We start from the raw sequence: 15,891 nt of genomic DNA, 5'->3' as shown, positions 1-15,891 counted from the left end.
CATTTTAGTATTTTGCAGTATTTTTTAAAATACAAAAATACACACCAATAAAGTATTTTGATACAAAATACAGAGCCATTTCCTTCAACCCAATAAAATACAAATGACAAAATACTATTTTGCATTTGAAACACATATTACATGTTTCAGAAATACTACCCATCCCTGGGAACAGGCAGATTACATCTTTATAGTTGGCCATATGATGACATACTTAGGTTAATACTGTATTTCACCAGTTAGGGCACCAAAATGGGCAGTAGCTGCACTGTGTAGCCTATCTTGACATGTCTTTAAGTTTTGAGTTACAATATACAGGTAGTGGGCTCTCTGTTGATTTTAATGAGTAGGCCTAAGCCTAAAGTTACAGCATTTCTATCACAATTGACCAGACTTTGACCTTTTGTCTTCTTTAAACAAAATCAGTGTGCTTCACTGCCACACATGCAAACTAGTGAGACTTAAATTGTTCCACTAGTTAACTAGTGGACAAAAACGGTCAGCTTGTTTGTGTTTTTGGGTGTAACTAGTTAACTAGTGAACAAAATATGCATGCCACTAGTTAACTAGTAAGGCCCACAACACCCTCACTAGTAAACTGGTGGGTATTTTGGCCTTTACATGTTAACAAGTGACCATTTTGGCATCTCACTAGTTAACTAGTGGGGCTGAAATGGCCTTCATTAGTTAACTAGTGGGCATTTTGGGGCACACTAGTAAACTAGTGACACTTTTTGCACCTCACTAGTTAACTAGTCGATGGAAATTGCCATCACTAGTTCACTAGTGGGTGTTTTGGTGAACACTAGTAAACTAGTGACACTTTTTAGACCTCACTAGTTAACTAGTGGGCATTTGTGTCTTCACTAGTTAACTAGTGAGCAGTTCTGCCTTCACTAGTTTACATGTAAGTGTCACACTGAAGCCACTAGTTTACTAGCTAGAGTACCTTTGGCTAGCATGTTAACTTGTGTGCCACATGCAAATGTTGTGGGTGGGTATTTTGTGAAATTCTGCACTGTGATTGGTTATCATGTTCTATTTGGACATAGGGAGGCAATAGAAAGCCTCAATTTCTAGAATACTTCGCCTCCTAATTTGAATTCTGCGCCACTGTTGAAGGGTAAAGTGTGGAAGTACAGTCTTGAGCTAGTTGGTCACACTCAGGAGAACGCAGAGGAGTAAGTTTGATGATGGGATTTTTATTTTTCCCAAATAAGGCCAATATTTGGCAATTTGGATAACAAAAATAAACAAAAGGGAAAAAAAAAAAAAAAAAAATACTTTCAATAAATGAAACAAAAAATTGACATGATAGTCAAAAAACAATACAACAATTGTAGCCGGCAATAATGTTTGACCTTAACAAGTCACCATAGCACAGAGAGCAAATAGGACTCATGTCCTGTCACTTACTGCTCTCCCTATAAACTGACTGACACAGTATAAATAGGCCTGAGAATCACCACTAAGATTGGCACATACCAACTCTAAACCAAAAGACAGGGGTGTTCCAGGTAATCCATCATGAAAAAGCTAATACAGCCATCACCAATCACTCTATTACACTAGAAATACATATAAAATATCATTAGTCACAATGCTCCATTTGACATAGTCAAAACGTATATGAAACAGCTAAAAATATAAATTCACTAAACTATGAATCACTTCCGGTTGACCCGGAGGTTTCAACGATATTTAAACTGGACATTCGCGGCACACATTCTTTTATACAAACAAGACGAGACAAGACCAAACACCGGTAAGACAAACATAACGCTGTGATAACACATGTATCTATTGAGCTAAAAATAAACGGAACAGTTAAGACAAAGACATTTGTGTTGCGTGATTATTTTAACAGAATATGTGACGTGAATAGTAAATGATTGTAAACAGTAAGCGATGTAATGATAGTGGTTGGTAGCATGCAATAAATCACCGTAGTGTTTGATGGTATGTCGACTAGTTAAACAGCTACGGGATTACGGCAGAGGTGTATGATGAATGACAATGTTAACAAAGGATTTTAAAACTAGTATGGAGGTGAACTGAACACATAGACACGTCAGACAAACACACACAGGTAACAATGACACTTAGTCCATTTGTATACTAAAGGTAGCGCCTCGCTACCGTGACGATGGGTATGCACCATCTATTACATTGTCCTTGCCAGCCCTGTACCTCAAAGTAAATTTGTATGGTTGCAAGGACAGGTGCCAGCGAGTAATCCTGGAGTTAAAATCCCACATGCGATGGAGCCATTGCAAAGGCCTATGGTCTGTCTCTAGGACAAACTCCTTCCCCACCAAATAGTACTTAAGAGTGTCTAGTGCCCATTTAATGGCGAGACACTCCTTTTCTATGGTGGAGTAACGGGTCTCCCGAGGGAAAAGTTTGCGGCTCACATATTGCACGGGCCTTTTGTCCTCCCCCTCACCTTGCAGCAACACAGCCCCTAGGCCAAGGCCTGAAGCGTCCGTCTGCACTGTGAAGGGCAAAGAGAAGTCGGGGCTTTGCAGCACCGGCTCATGGCACATGCTCTCCTGCAAATCCCGGAAAGCAGTCTCACACTCGGGAGTCCAGACCACCTTGTTAGGACTGGTCTTACGAGTGAGGTCAGTCAAAGCAACAGCTCGACTGGAGAAGTTAGGGATGAAGCGCCTGTACCAGCCGACCAGTCCCAAAAAGGATCTCACGCCCTTCTTGGTTGTGGGTGGCTGGCAGCTGCGGACGGCGTCCACCTTGTTGACTTGAGGACGGATAGTGCCACCACCCAGGACGTACCCAAGGTAGCACACTTCGGACCGGGCAAGCTGGCATTTGCTGGCGTTGACTACCAGCCCGGCCCAATGAATCCTCCGGAAGACGTCTCCCAGGTGCTCCAGATGCGCCTCCCATGAAGAGCTATGAATCACCACATCGTCAATGTATGCAGCAGCGTAGTCCTCAGCGCCGCTTAGCACCTGGTCCATGAGGCGCTGGAAACTTGCTAGTCCAAAGGGCATGACCCGGAACTGGAAGAGGCCAGATGGAGCTCTGAAGGCCGTCAGCTCTTGTGCTCGGGGGGAGAGTGGTACCTGCCAGTACCCCTTACACAAGTCGAGAGTGCTGAGAAACTCAGCCTTCCCCAGACGCTCCACCAGCTCATCCACACAGGGCATGGGATAAGGGTCAAATGCAGATATGCTGTTCACTTTGGAAAAGTCGATACAGAAGCGGAGTCCCCCGTCCTTTTTCGGTACCAGGACCACGGGACTACACCACTCACTGTGCGACGGCTCAATCACCCCCATCTCCAGCATCGCCTCCACCTCCTGTTTCAACGCGGGGATCAGTTGTGCTGGAACCCTGGTGGTCGTCTGCCGGATGGGACCTGGAGATATCAGTCGGATGTCGTGTGTGATGACGTCAGTCCGCCCTGGTCGGTCTCTAAACAGGCCTCTGGGGATGATCTTCCTGAAGTTCAGGTGTAAGGTGGGTGACAGAGGGGTAGGTCGATTCGCCGCACGCAGTGGGAAAGTACTGCTCCAACGGCTCTTCTTCCTCCTCGACAGTCCGCGCCCACAGCTGGTCTTTGATGTCAGACGATGGTCGGTCTATCCATTGTTTGAGCAGATTGATGTGGAAGGTCTGTTTAGAGCGACGTCTGCCAGGCATGGCGATTTCGTAGGTAACTTCACCAACTCGGCGAAGCACCTCGAAAGGACCTTGCCACTTTGCCAGCAGACTGCTCTCAGTTGACGGCAACAGCAACAGTACTTTCTGTCCGGACAAGAAGGTGCGGCTGCGTGCACTGCGGTCATACCACGTCTTCTGCTGTGCCTGGGCCTTGGCCAGTTGATCGTGGGCCATGGAGCTCAGCTGATCCAGCTTCTCCCGCATCCTAATGACATAGCTCGCTACGTTGGTCAGCTGGCGAGGCGTCCCCCTCCCAGCTCTCACGAAGGATGTCAAGCGGGCCCCTCACCTCCCGTCCGTACAGGAGCTCGAAGGGGGAAAACCCGGTGGATGCCTGCGGAACCTCTCTGTAGGAGAAGAGCAGGTAAGGGAGCCACTGATCCCAGTCAGCTCCAGACTCAGACACAAACTTCCGCAGCATTGATTTCAAGGTCTGGTTGAACCTTTCAACCATGCCATCAGTCTGCGGGTGATAGGGTGTGGTTTTGATACCTCGGATCCCTAACAGGGAGTACCCCTGCCTCAGTGTTTTGCTGATGAAGTTAGTACCCTGATCTGTTAAAATTTCCTTAGGGATCCCCACACGGGAGAAAAGCTGGATTAAACAGTTGGCTATCTGTCTAGCCTTGGTATGTCTGAGGGGGAATGCCTCTGGGTAACGCGTTGCATAGTCGCATATGACCAGAATGTAGCGGTGACCTGCCCTACTTCTTTCTAGGGGCCCTACTACATCCATGGCGATTCAACTAAAAGGTACCTCAATAATGGGAAGGCTGATCAGAGGTCCTTTCAAACCTCTCTTAGAGCGAGCAGTTAGTTGGCACTCTGGGCATGACCTGCAGAACTCTGCTATGTCTCTCTGAAAACCTGGCCAGTAAAACCTGTGCTTAATTCTGCTCTCGATCTTCTCTTTCCCTAAATGGCCAGACCAAGGAATGCTGTGTCCCAGATGTAGAACTTTGGCTCTGAGATGTTCAGGAACCACTAGCTGTTCTATGTCTGCACTCACTCTGTACAGCTTCTCATTATTTAAATCAAAGCACGTGTCACCCTCCTTAATGGCTTCCCTAGCCTCATCCGGGGTTTTTACAGCAGAAAGACAAGAGCTGAGTGTTGGGTCGACTTGCTGGAATTGTATGAAATCTTCTACCAAGACTTCATTGCCCTCTAGAGCTGGGGAGTCAAGACTTTCCTGCACTGCCGTGCCCCTCACTTTTGCTCTGCGCCTTTCTGCCTTTGACTTTTTGGTTTTGCCACCCGGGCAGCAACCAAACGGTAACTCAGACCAATCCTGATCTTGTTTCACTTTGGCTTGTGCTCTAGTTGTGACATAAGCAGTAGCCGTGTTAACACTCTGTAAAAGATCGGTAAGAATAGGTACATCCTGGCCTAGAATCACCGCGTAAGGGCATTTATCTAAAACACCGACGGTTAACAAGTACCTCTGTCCATTAATGTCAAAGAGGACCTCACTGGTCTGGTGCTCAGTCTCATCGCCATGGATGCAACGAACCTTGACCTTTCCCACAGGCTGGAAATCGGACTTTAAACAAGACTTAAGAATAAAAGACTGACTACTTCCGGAATCAACTAAAGCCTGCAGAGTCTTTCCTTTTACCTTTACTGGGATAGTGACATCAGACATACCAGGTAAGTGCTTGCTAGGGCCAGGGAGATAACACAGTCTGGAGTCAGACACTTTCTTAACAGGACAGTTAGGCCTGATATGACCTTGCTGTCCACAACCATGACAGACAGGGGTTCTAGCTGTTGCAGCTGAGGTGGGGCTAACACTGTAGCTAACACTGGGGCTATTGGGGCTGCTAGATGGCTTAAACACCCGACCACCATCACCCGCAGACTTACCAGATGCTGAGGTCTTCTCTGGCTCTCGCTGGGCTGCTTGGTGGGGTCTTCTCCAGTAGTCCTGTTGAGGGCCCATATGGTAGCCTCTTCTGGAGGGTCTGGCAGCCATAAAAGTATCCACCAGTTCTGCTGCTTGTGTTGAGGATTGTGGGGTGCGTTCTTTTACCCACACTTGAAGCTCGGGGTTCAACATGCCCAGGAACTGTTCAAGCACGATCTGGTCACACACCTGGTCCTTGTTCAGAGTCTCTGGAACTAGCCATTTCTCAAACAAGTCCTTCAGCCGAGCTTGAAGTTCCTTCGCCTTCAAGGATGGTCTTTGAACAGAAACGCTGGCGGTATGTCTCGGCACTGATGTTGAACTTGTCAAGGATAGCCTGTTTCAATTTGCCATAATCTTGGCTGTCTTCAAAACTCATGGCTATATAAGCAGCTCTGGCCTTGCCCTTCAACAAGGGCACAAGGTACAATGCCCAAGTGTCTATAGGCCACTGCGAAGCTGCTGCGAGCCTTTCAAAGGTAGTTAAATAATGTTCGATGTCATCTTCTTCATAAGGAACCATCCTTGGGGGTCTCCACCCCAGTTGGAAGTTTGGGGTGCGGCAAGGCCAAGAGTGGTGGAGTTCAGGGAGCTCTGCAATCTGGGTTCCGGTTGCCGATCTGGACGAGGCAGTGGAGTTGGTATATCCAGAGGGGGCATGCTGAGGAGTGCATCCATTGCTACAGACGACGGGCGGGCGCACTGGTATGCTGCAGCCCGACGAATGGCAGGCTCGTCGGCTGTGTCGCTGCCGGCTCGGCTCTCACCAGACTCTGTAACTGCTGGAACTGATGCTCCATGGCTTTCCACCTCTGGTCCTGACGACGCGATTCAGCCTCCAGCTGGTCATGCTGACGGCGCTGAGACTCAACCACCGACTTCATGATCCGCTCCAAGCGATCTGTCCGGTCCTCGACAACGGGAGTCGGAGGCTTGGACAATGCTGTGGATCTGGGCCTGGTCCCTGTTGCTGAACCATCTCTAGAGGGTGCCGTACCTCCACCAAGGACATCCATCTTGTCTCACTGAGTGTTGCTCGGACACTGGTTACCCGGAAAACCACTGCCACCAAATGTTGAAGGGTAAAGTGTGGAAGTACAGTCTTGAGCTAGTTGGTCACACTCAGGAGAACGCAGAGGAGTAAGTTTGATGATGGGATTTTTATTTTTCCCAAATAAGGCCAATATTTGGCAGTTTGGATAACAAAAATAAACAAAAGAAAAAAAAAGAAAAAAAAAAAACTTTCAATAAATGAAACAAAAAATTGACATGATAGTCAAAAAACAATACAACAATCGTAGCCGGCAATAATGTTTGACCTTAAAGGTGCCATGTGTAAGAAATGAGGTAAAAATATCCAAAAAATGAGCTACACGCATCAAAAGAATGAGAAGAAATAAGGGTGATGTCATTAAAAAAATGGCAAGGTATAGTGTATACTGCAGAGATATCAACCAGAATTAGCATGCTAAATTACTAGCCACAGCCCGACAGGTGTCATAATACCAGCTTCGGCCATGGGAGGCGGTATGCGGGCAACATAACCGCCAGCCAAACTGCAATACACGTTTCTCGGTTGTTACTCTAGGGTAGACCAACTCACTTTCTGGAGGTATACTGCCTCCATCTTTTATGGAATGTGGAGTATGAATTGATTTTTTGGCGGATATTACACATGGCACCTTTAACAAGTCACCATAGCACAGAGAGCAAATAGGACTCATGTCCTGTCACTTACTGCTCTCCCTATAAACTGACTGACACAGTATAAATAGACCTGAGAATCACCACTAAGATTGGCACATACCAACTCTAAACCAAAAGACAGGGGTGTTCCAGGTAATCCATCATGAAAAAGCTAATACAGCCATCACCAATCACTCTATTACACTAGAAATACATATAAAATATCATTAGTCACCATGCTCCATTTGACATAGTCAAAACGTATATGAAACAGCTAAAAATATAAATTCACTAAACTATGAATCACTTCCGGTTGACCCGGAGGTTTCAACGATATTTAAACTGGACATTCGCGGCACACATTCTTTTATACAAACAAGGCGAGACAAAGACGAAACACCGGTAAGACAAACATAATGCTGTGATAACACATGTATCTATTGAGCTAAAAATAAACGGAACAGTTAAGACAAAGACATTTGTGTTGCGTGGTTATTTTAACAGAATATGTGACGTGAATAGTAAATGATTGTAAACAGTAAGCGATGTAATGATAGTGGTTGGTAGCATGCAATAAATCACCGTAGTGTTTGATGGTATGTCGACTAGTTAAACAGCTACGGGATTACGGCAGAGGTGTATGATGAATGACAATGTTAACAAAGGATTTTAAAACTAGTATGGAGGTGAACTGAACACATAGACACGTCAGACAAACACACACAGGTAACAATGACACTCAGTCCGTTTGTATACTAAAGGTATACACCCGTCACGGTGGGTATGCACCCGTCACAGCCACTAGTTGACTAGTGTGAATTTTATCTTGAACTAGTTTACTAGTATACATTTATGACCTCACTAGTTAACTAGTTTGGACAAATGATGCATCAACTAGTTAACTAGTGAGCCTACTGCCATCACCTAGCTAGCTAGTAAGCCATTTATGGTTCACTAGTTAACTAGTGACATTGACCTACTGCAACTAGTTAACTAATGAGGTGTTTTGCCTTCACTAGTAAACATGTGCACATTTTTGGCTGTCACTAGTTAACTAGTGAGACCCAAAAGCCTTCAACTAGCTGACTGGTATGCATTTTGGCCTTTACTAGTTAACTAGTAGACATTTCTGGCTCTCACTAGTTAACTAGTGAAGCTAAAATGTGATCACTAGTTAACTAGTGACCCTTTTGGCTCCCACTAGTTAACTAGTGTGCATATTTTGGCCCTCACTAGTTAACTAGTTTACACAAACATGGCCCACTAGTTAACTAGTTGACAAAAATGGCATACATGTACATGACAATTATGCCTGATATCAAGATATCAGAATAAATGCTCAATCGGCTTGCCATAAGAGTCTGCAGATACTAGATCCTTAATCTCCAGTGAGGAGTTCAACACATCTGGACGAGTGAGTTTGTATTTAGAATCTTGAAAAGGTTGCTCTATTTGTACATTTTCTTTAGCAGTAGAAAAAGCAATCATGTTTAGTTCTTTGTTTTCTGTCTGTACCAGAACAGGTAGAAATGAGATCTATCATCATGCTGACAGTCCAGGATCACAGTTTTGGTTTGCATTAATAGAATTGGGGGACTTTGGTGAATATTTACTCCAAAGGTGGATTCTGTAACAATAGACACAAACAATTTTCAATCGTGACCTCATACAACAATAAATGTTACAAAAAGGAAGATGGTAACACGGAAAGTCTAAGATATATTGAACAGTCTGGATATGTTCTGAGAGAGTTCTATATGCCTGCTATTCATAATGCTGACAGAACAGGATCACTGATTTGGTTTCTATAATCAACACTAGTGAAATCGGTGGCCACTGGAACATCTTTAGTCCAGAGAAAGACCATATGTGGTAACAGAAAGAAAATGTTCAAGACAAAGTTCAAATTTGATAGAGAAGTCTAACTGGATATAATCTGTCCTTTACGAATGCTATTTGAATGTCTACATGTAGATCTATTCAAGAAGTATATCTGCAAAAACCTCCGTTGATCTATTCAAGAAGTATATCTGCAAAAACATCGATTGACCCATTTCTTACTTGTAGTGATAAGAAGAGACACCAGTGCAAAGATGTGCTGCATTTTGCTGGTGAAAGAGCCAATAAGACTTAGGTGTCTCTCCTTTTGCCTCTGCTCTGCTCACCTGTTTCCTCTGCATTGCAGTCCACATACAGTATAGAATGCTTGATCACATGACACCAGCATGCCACATGTGATCTGACACAATCACCATGATTGGAAATGATCCGTTATGAGCTGCTGTCATTCACAGTGGTCCTAGCATGTCCTTAAAGAAGAGTAGGATAGCAAAATAAGATTAGGATGCAATAACAGAGTACAATTAAGAGAAGCATTTGAAAGCAAAAGTTACTCGGATAACTGATGAAAAAAGGAACAATACATGACATTACAGAAGAAAGTAACAAAACATATCAGTTGCATCTGTCCTGTGTTTGTGCATACTGGATTATTATTGACATACTGGAAGAGGAAGATGACTGCGATAAAAGCTGGGGACATCCCACATTGGTGACACTTGGTATGTTCTGAGACTTAATCACCAAGTGTACTACATGAACTGGTAGGAATGTTGCTTTGTTTTATAGCATGACCTATTCAGGTAAACTAATATGTTGTTGTAAATTGAAAATATCCGTAAAGCCTTTTTAATGGTCTCCTTCTGATGTTCAGATTCAGTGAAGGCTGCTGGTTAAAGCCACATGGTTTCCTTTGCCTTGATCAGAGTGAAGCCCAAAGTTAAATTACCATACTTTTCCTACAAGATGTGCTACAAGATGCAACTTATCATATTAAAATCAATGATTTGGGTAAGGCTAACTAGTTTACAGACATAACACTAGTGCACATTGTGTCAGGATAAATTGATATGAGATATCATCTCTTTCAGCTGTGATGAGGTTGTTGTGCTGTTGAGATGCTGAACTGTGTCACTGTGCACTACTGGTAGCACAGAAGTATGTGGCAGAGTCTGCAGATTGTAGATCCATAATCTCCAGCAAGGACTTCAACACGTCAGGACGAGTGAGTTTGTATTTTGAACTATTAAATAGTACCTCTATTTGTCCATTATCTTTAGCACTAGAATAACCAATCATGTACAATTGTCCATAGTTCTGCTGTCTGTACCAGAACAGCCTGTAATGACTTGTATTATCATGCTGACAGTCCAGGGTGAAAGATTTGATTGGTATTGGTATTAGTGAAATTTTGATGAATATTTACTCCAAAGGTGGACCCTGTAACAATAGACACAAACAATTTTCAATCATGACATCATACAACAATAAATGTTACAAAAAGGAAGATGGTAACATGGAAAGTCTAAGATCTATTGAACAGTCTGGATATGTTCTGAGAGAGTTCTACAGTATATGCCTGCTATTCATAATGCTGACAGAACAGGATCACTGATTTGGTTTCTATATAATGGGCACTAATGACATCGGTATCCACTGGAACATCTTTACTCCAAAGGTGTGGTAATAGAAAGAAAATGTTCCAAGACAATTTTCAAACTTGATATAGATGTCTAGATGGCTATAATCTGTATTTTACGAATGCTAGCTGAATGTCTAGTGCTATTGAAAAAGAAAATATCTGCAAAAACTTCTGTCGGTTGACCCATTTCTTACTTGTAGTGATAAGAAGAGACACCAGTGCAAAGATGTGCTGTATTTTTCTGGTGAAAGAGCCAATAAGACTTGCCCTAATATGTGTCTCTCCTTTTGCCTCTGCTCTGCTCACCTGTTTCCTCTGCATTGCAGTCCACATACAGTATAGAATGCTTGATCACATGACACCAGCATGCCACATGTGATCTGACACAATCACCATGATTGGAAATGATCCGTTATGAGCTGCTGTCATTCACAGTGGCATGTCCTTAAAGAAGAGTAGGATAGCAAAAGAAGATTAGGATAACAGGGTACAATCAAGAGAAGCATTTGAAAACAAAAGTTACTCGGATAACTGATGAAAAAGGGAACAATACATGACATTACAGAAGAAAGTAACAAACATATCAGTTGCATCTGTCCTGTGTTTGTGCATACTGGATTATTATTGATGTCCACTGGAAGATATGACGGCAATAAAAGCTGGGGACATCCCACATTTGTGACACTTGAAAATATCCGTAAAGACTTTTTATGGTCTCCTTCTGATGTTCAGATTCAGTGAAGGCTGCTGGTGAAAGCCACATGGTTTCCTTTGCCCTGATCAGAGTGAAGCCCAAAGTTAAATTAACATGCATACCTACAGTGAGTTCTTCCTAAAAGATATGCTACAAGATGCAACTTATCATATTAAAATCAATGATTTGGGTAAGGCTAACTAGTTTACAGACATAATACTAGTGCACATTGTGTCAGGATAAATTAATATAAGAGATATGATGTCTTTCAGCTGTGATGAGGTTGTTGTTCAGTTGGCATGCTGAACTGTGCCACTGTGCAATACTGGTAGCACAGAAGTATGTGGCAGAGTCTGCAGATACTAGATCATTAATCACCAGCAAGGAGTTCAACACATCCGGACGAGTGAGTGTGTATTTTGAACTATTAAAAGGTTTCTCTATGAGTGCATTATTTTTATTAAGAGAATAACCAATCATGTTTAGTTCTCCATTTGTCTTCTGTCTGTACCAGAACAGGTTGTAATGAATTGTATCATCATGCTGACAGTCCAGGGTCACAGATTTGTTTATGGGTATAAATGAAATTTGGGGATTTTGGTGAATATTTACTCCAAAAGTGGACCCTGTGTGACAACAGACAGAAACAACTTTCATTTATGACATCATACATCGTACAACTCCTGAATAAATATTACAAAAAGGATGATACTAACAAAGAAAGTCTAGTACTATTAACTCACAGCCCAGTACTGTTCAGAAAGAGCTCTACCTGCAAATGCCTCCTTACCTGCACTGATGAGAAGGCAGAGCAACAAAGAGATCTGCTGCATTCTGCCGGTGTAAAAGCCAATGAGAGCTAGCGTGCCACGTAGCTTTTCTTTTTGCCTTTGCCCTCGATGGCTTCTGTCCCTGCACTGTACTCAACAAATCGAGTGCTTGATCACATGATCATCACTAGCAGGCAGTACAGATCAGGTAATAGACAGGTAGCTTCATGTCATCCTCTTGAAGGAGGAAAGTGATATTGTGGTTGACACCCTGGGTTCTATTTTGCTGTGTAGGCCAACTCATCTTTCTTTTTTTCGGAACAGTTTTAAAGTGTATTTGCAAGTCAAGAGTCTGTATGAGCATTGCTTTCCTTTCTTTGCAATATTCACTGAAAAAATGGTCCTATCCTCATTCATGTTATTGTGGAGGGAAATATCATAATGAATGATATAATGAACAAATAAGAGGGTCATTCAGTTAGCAAATATAAAGGAACGGTATCAAAGTTATAGCCCCCCAAAGGCCTACCCCCTGTTTGCATGGTTGCATTGACCACAATGGAAGAATTGATATCTATGCTCCTTGGCATCAATTATCAACACCATTTAGCACTGAGTTGCGTTTTGGCAAAGTCAGAGACTTCATTCTCTGTACTTTAAGTCAGTTTAGCATCAGCATTTGTTTGAAGTTGTTATTCTAAGCTAAAAAACGGCATTGTGTTGCTTTGAATACAAGAAGTGTAACTAGTCGGTTAAGGGAGTCACAGACAGTCCTGCATGGGTTGAATTTTAAAATGGCAATATTGCAGGTGTTACTTTGTTGAGACATCAGAGGGCAGACTAGAATGGCAGATCATATCATCTCTGCTATGATGAGGTTGTTGTGCTGTTGAGATGCTGAACTGTTTCACTGTGCACTACTGGTAGCACAGAAGTATATTGCAGAGTCTCCCATCTCCATAGCCGTGATATTCAGGGAGGACTTTAACACCTCACTGCGGGTAAGTGTGTATTTGCCCTTGTCCTTAAATGGTTCTTCTATAGTTCCACTATCTTTACCCAATGAAAAAGCAATGAGTTCCAGCTCCCCGTTGTTCTGCTGTCTGTACCACATCATACGTAAATAGTTGTTGTCGTCAATATTACAGTTCAGAGCCAATAATTTGGTTTTTAATGTTATGACTGAGTTCTGTGGCTCTTGCCAAACATTTACGCCAACTGTAGAACCTGTGTGAGAATAGAATATTTAACAATTTGTATTTTCATAGTCTTAAAATAATCTTTATATAATGGATTACTACTTTGCAAGATTATGTTCTCAAGCTAAATTAAATACTGAATTGTTTCTTACTGAAAAGAAGAGACACCAACACGAAGATCTTCCACATTGTAATGATGAGACCCACTGACACTTGAACACAGGACAACCTTGCCTTTGCTCTCTTTCGCTATCAGCCTGCATTATCCTGTACATAAACCTACAGTATGTAGTCACTCACTGATCTCCACTTGAGTGTCATTTGTGAACTGATGTCATTGGACATCATGAGTCATGAGTGAACTGATGTCATTGGACATCATTGGATATATTACCTTGCCTACTTGCTGATATGTCCATATTTATTTTATGCTGGTCTCTAGACTTTATTCTTGCACTGTTGGACTTGCTCATTTGCACCATCACCATGACACTCACTCACACAGAGCACCTTACCTTACCTTATGCACAGAGAATCACAGGCTCAGTCCCTGCCTCAGTCATTGCAAGCGCCTCTTGATTAATCACCCACTATGTGGATACTGTTTTTAGAATTGATTTAGATTAAGTGTTATTTAGTATAAATTGTATTTCAGTATATTTAGCATATTCTTTATCTTCTACTGTCCTTATTGCGTAGTTGTGTTTTTTATATTATATACTTTTTTCTGCTGTTAGTGAATGTGTGATGTCTGTATGCTGCTGAGACCTTGAATTTCCCCTGGGGATCAATAAAGTATCTATCTATCTATCTATCTTGTTGGCATGCGTGAGATGGCCTCATGTCTGTGTTCTACCTCTTGGTTTTACAAGTCAGATACCTTGTAGAAAACATTCCTCTGAGGGGACTACCAGTGACCTCTGTTTCCCTGAAGGTTTCTGGTTCTGTTGAGAGTGCTGATACCAGTGCTCACACTGGCATGGTGGTGTGTTTGATTTGATTTGGGTTGATGCTTAAACTTATATAACCACTTAGCACTTTGAGGTCATTGAGTTGATATAAAGTGTGTTAATAAAATGTATTATTATTATTATTATTATTATTAACCAGCATTCTATGACATGATTATTCTTTTGCACAAAATCATATGACACTTTTATAAAATAGTATATCATATTCTTTTGGTTCTCCCCACACACACACACACACACACAGCACTAGTGACTGTGTACAAAACCTGTTCTGACTGAGCAGAGGTTAGAAGCATAATGTCTTATGTCTAATGTGCTCCTTGCTGGCACACTCCCACCCCCAGCCCCACCATCAGCCCTCCGCCTGGCACTGCACTTCAGCTGGAGGTTGTTGTTCAGCTGGGGTGCTCACGTGAGTCAGTGTGTTGAACTGGGGGCACAGTAGTACACAGCTGCGTCTGCAGCCTCCAGGTTCTTAATCACCAAAGTAGAGGTCTTCACAAATTCACGGGTTACTTCATATTTAGCTTTGTCAAACGGAGGCTCAATTTCCGCTATGGTTGCTCCAGGAGAGAATGCCAGCATGTGTAATATCGGGCTGCTTCCCTCCTGTTTATACCATGCTAATCTGTAGTATTCTGAATCATTGTGGTCACATCGAAGTGTTGCATTTGGGGATCCTTTCTGTGACAGTAAAGCCAGAGGTTCCTGAATGATACTTATTTTTTGAGATGTACCTTGAGATGTACCTTCAAATGAAAATGAACAGGTTGATTTATCCAAGGTTGATTTTAAAACATGTTATTTGTGTGACACTCCTTATCATTTTTATTCAATCTACTATTACAAAAAGGACTTACTTGTCAACAGTAGAAGAGTTATGACTGCATTGTGTAAATACATAGAAATACCAAAACATGTGTTATGCATCTCTTGCAGTTGTCTTCGATGTCTGATATTGGTGTGTTGATCTGCTGCTCAGCTCTCTCTTTCCCTCTCTCACACACATACAATACATACACACTCATCTCTAAAAACGCCACTCCCACTCCCTTCGTCTAGTTTTTGTGCAGCGTTTGAGGGCTCTGCAGTAAGGTGCCCTGTAGCGCAGTAGTACTGCGCAGAGTCGCTTTGCTCTATCTGGGACACCTTTAGGATCATCAGGTCCTGCTTGGGTGTGTAGATGACCGTAAATCGAGAGCGCAGTTCACTGCCTTGGAAGTTAACTGCTTCATCCACAATATACCGTATTTTCCAGACTATTAAGTCGCACTTTTTTTTCATAGTTTGGCTGGCCCTGCGACTTATATTCAGGTGCGACTCATATATGAAAAAAATATATAATTGAACATGTTTTTAAATGTTAATTCATATTAACTGACATGAACCCTACATGAAACATTACTGTCTAGCGCGACAGAGCGCTCTCAAATGCACAAGTTCTGTGCACTTTCAGTCAGAGATTAGTGGTAGCGCTATGCCTGAAGCACAGTGCAC

Source organism: Alosa alosa, chromosome 19 (genome assembly GCF_017589495.1).
Source record: "Alosa alosa isolate M-15738 ecotype Scorff River chromosome 19, AALO_Geno_1.1, whole genome shotgun sequence".
Classification (NCBI taxonomy): Eukaryota; Metazoa; Chordata; class Actinopteri; order Clupeiformes; family Clupeidae; genus Alosa; species Alosa alosa.
This window is presented reverse-complemented; position numbering follows the sequence as displayed.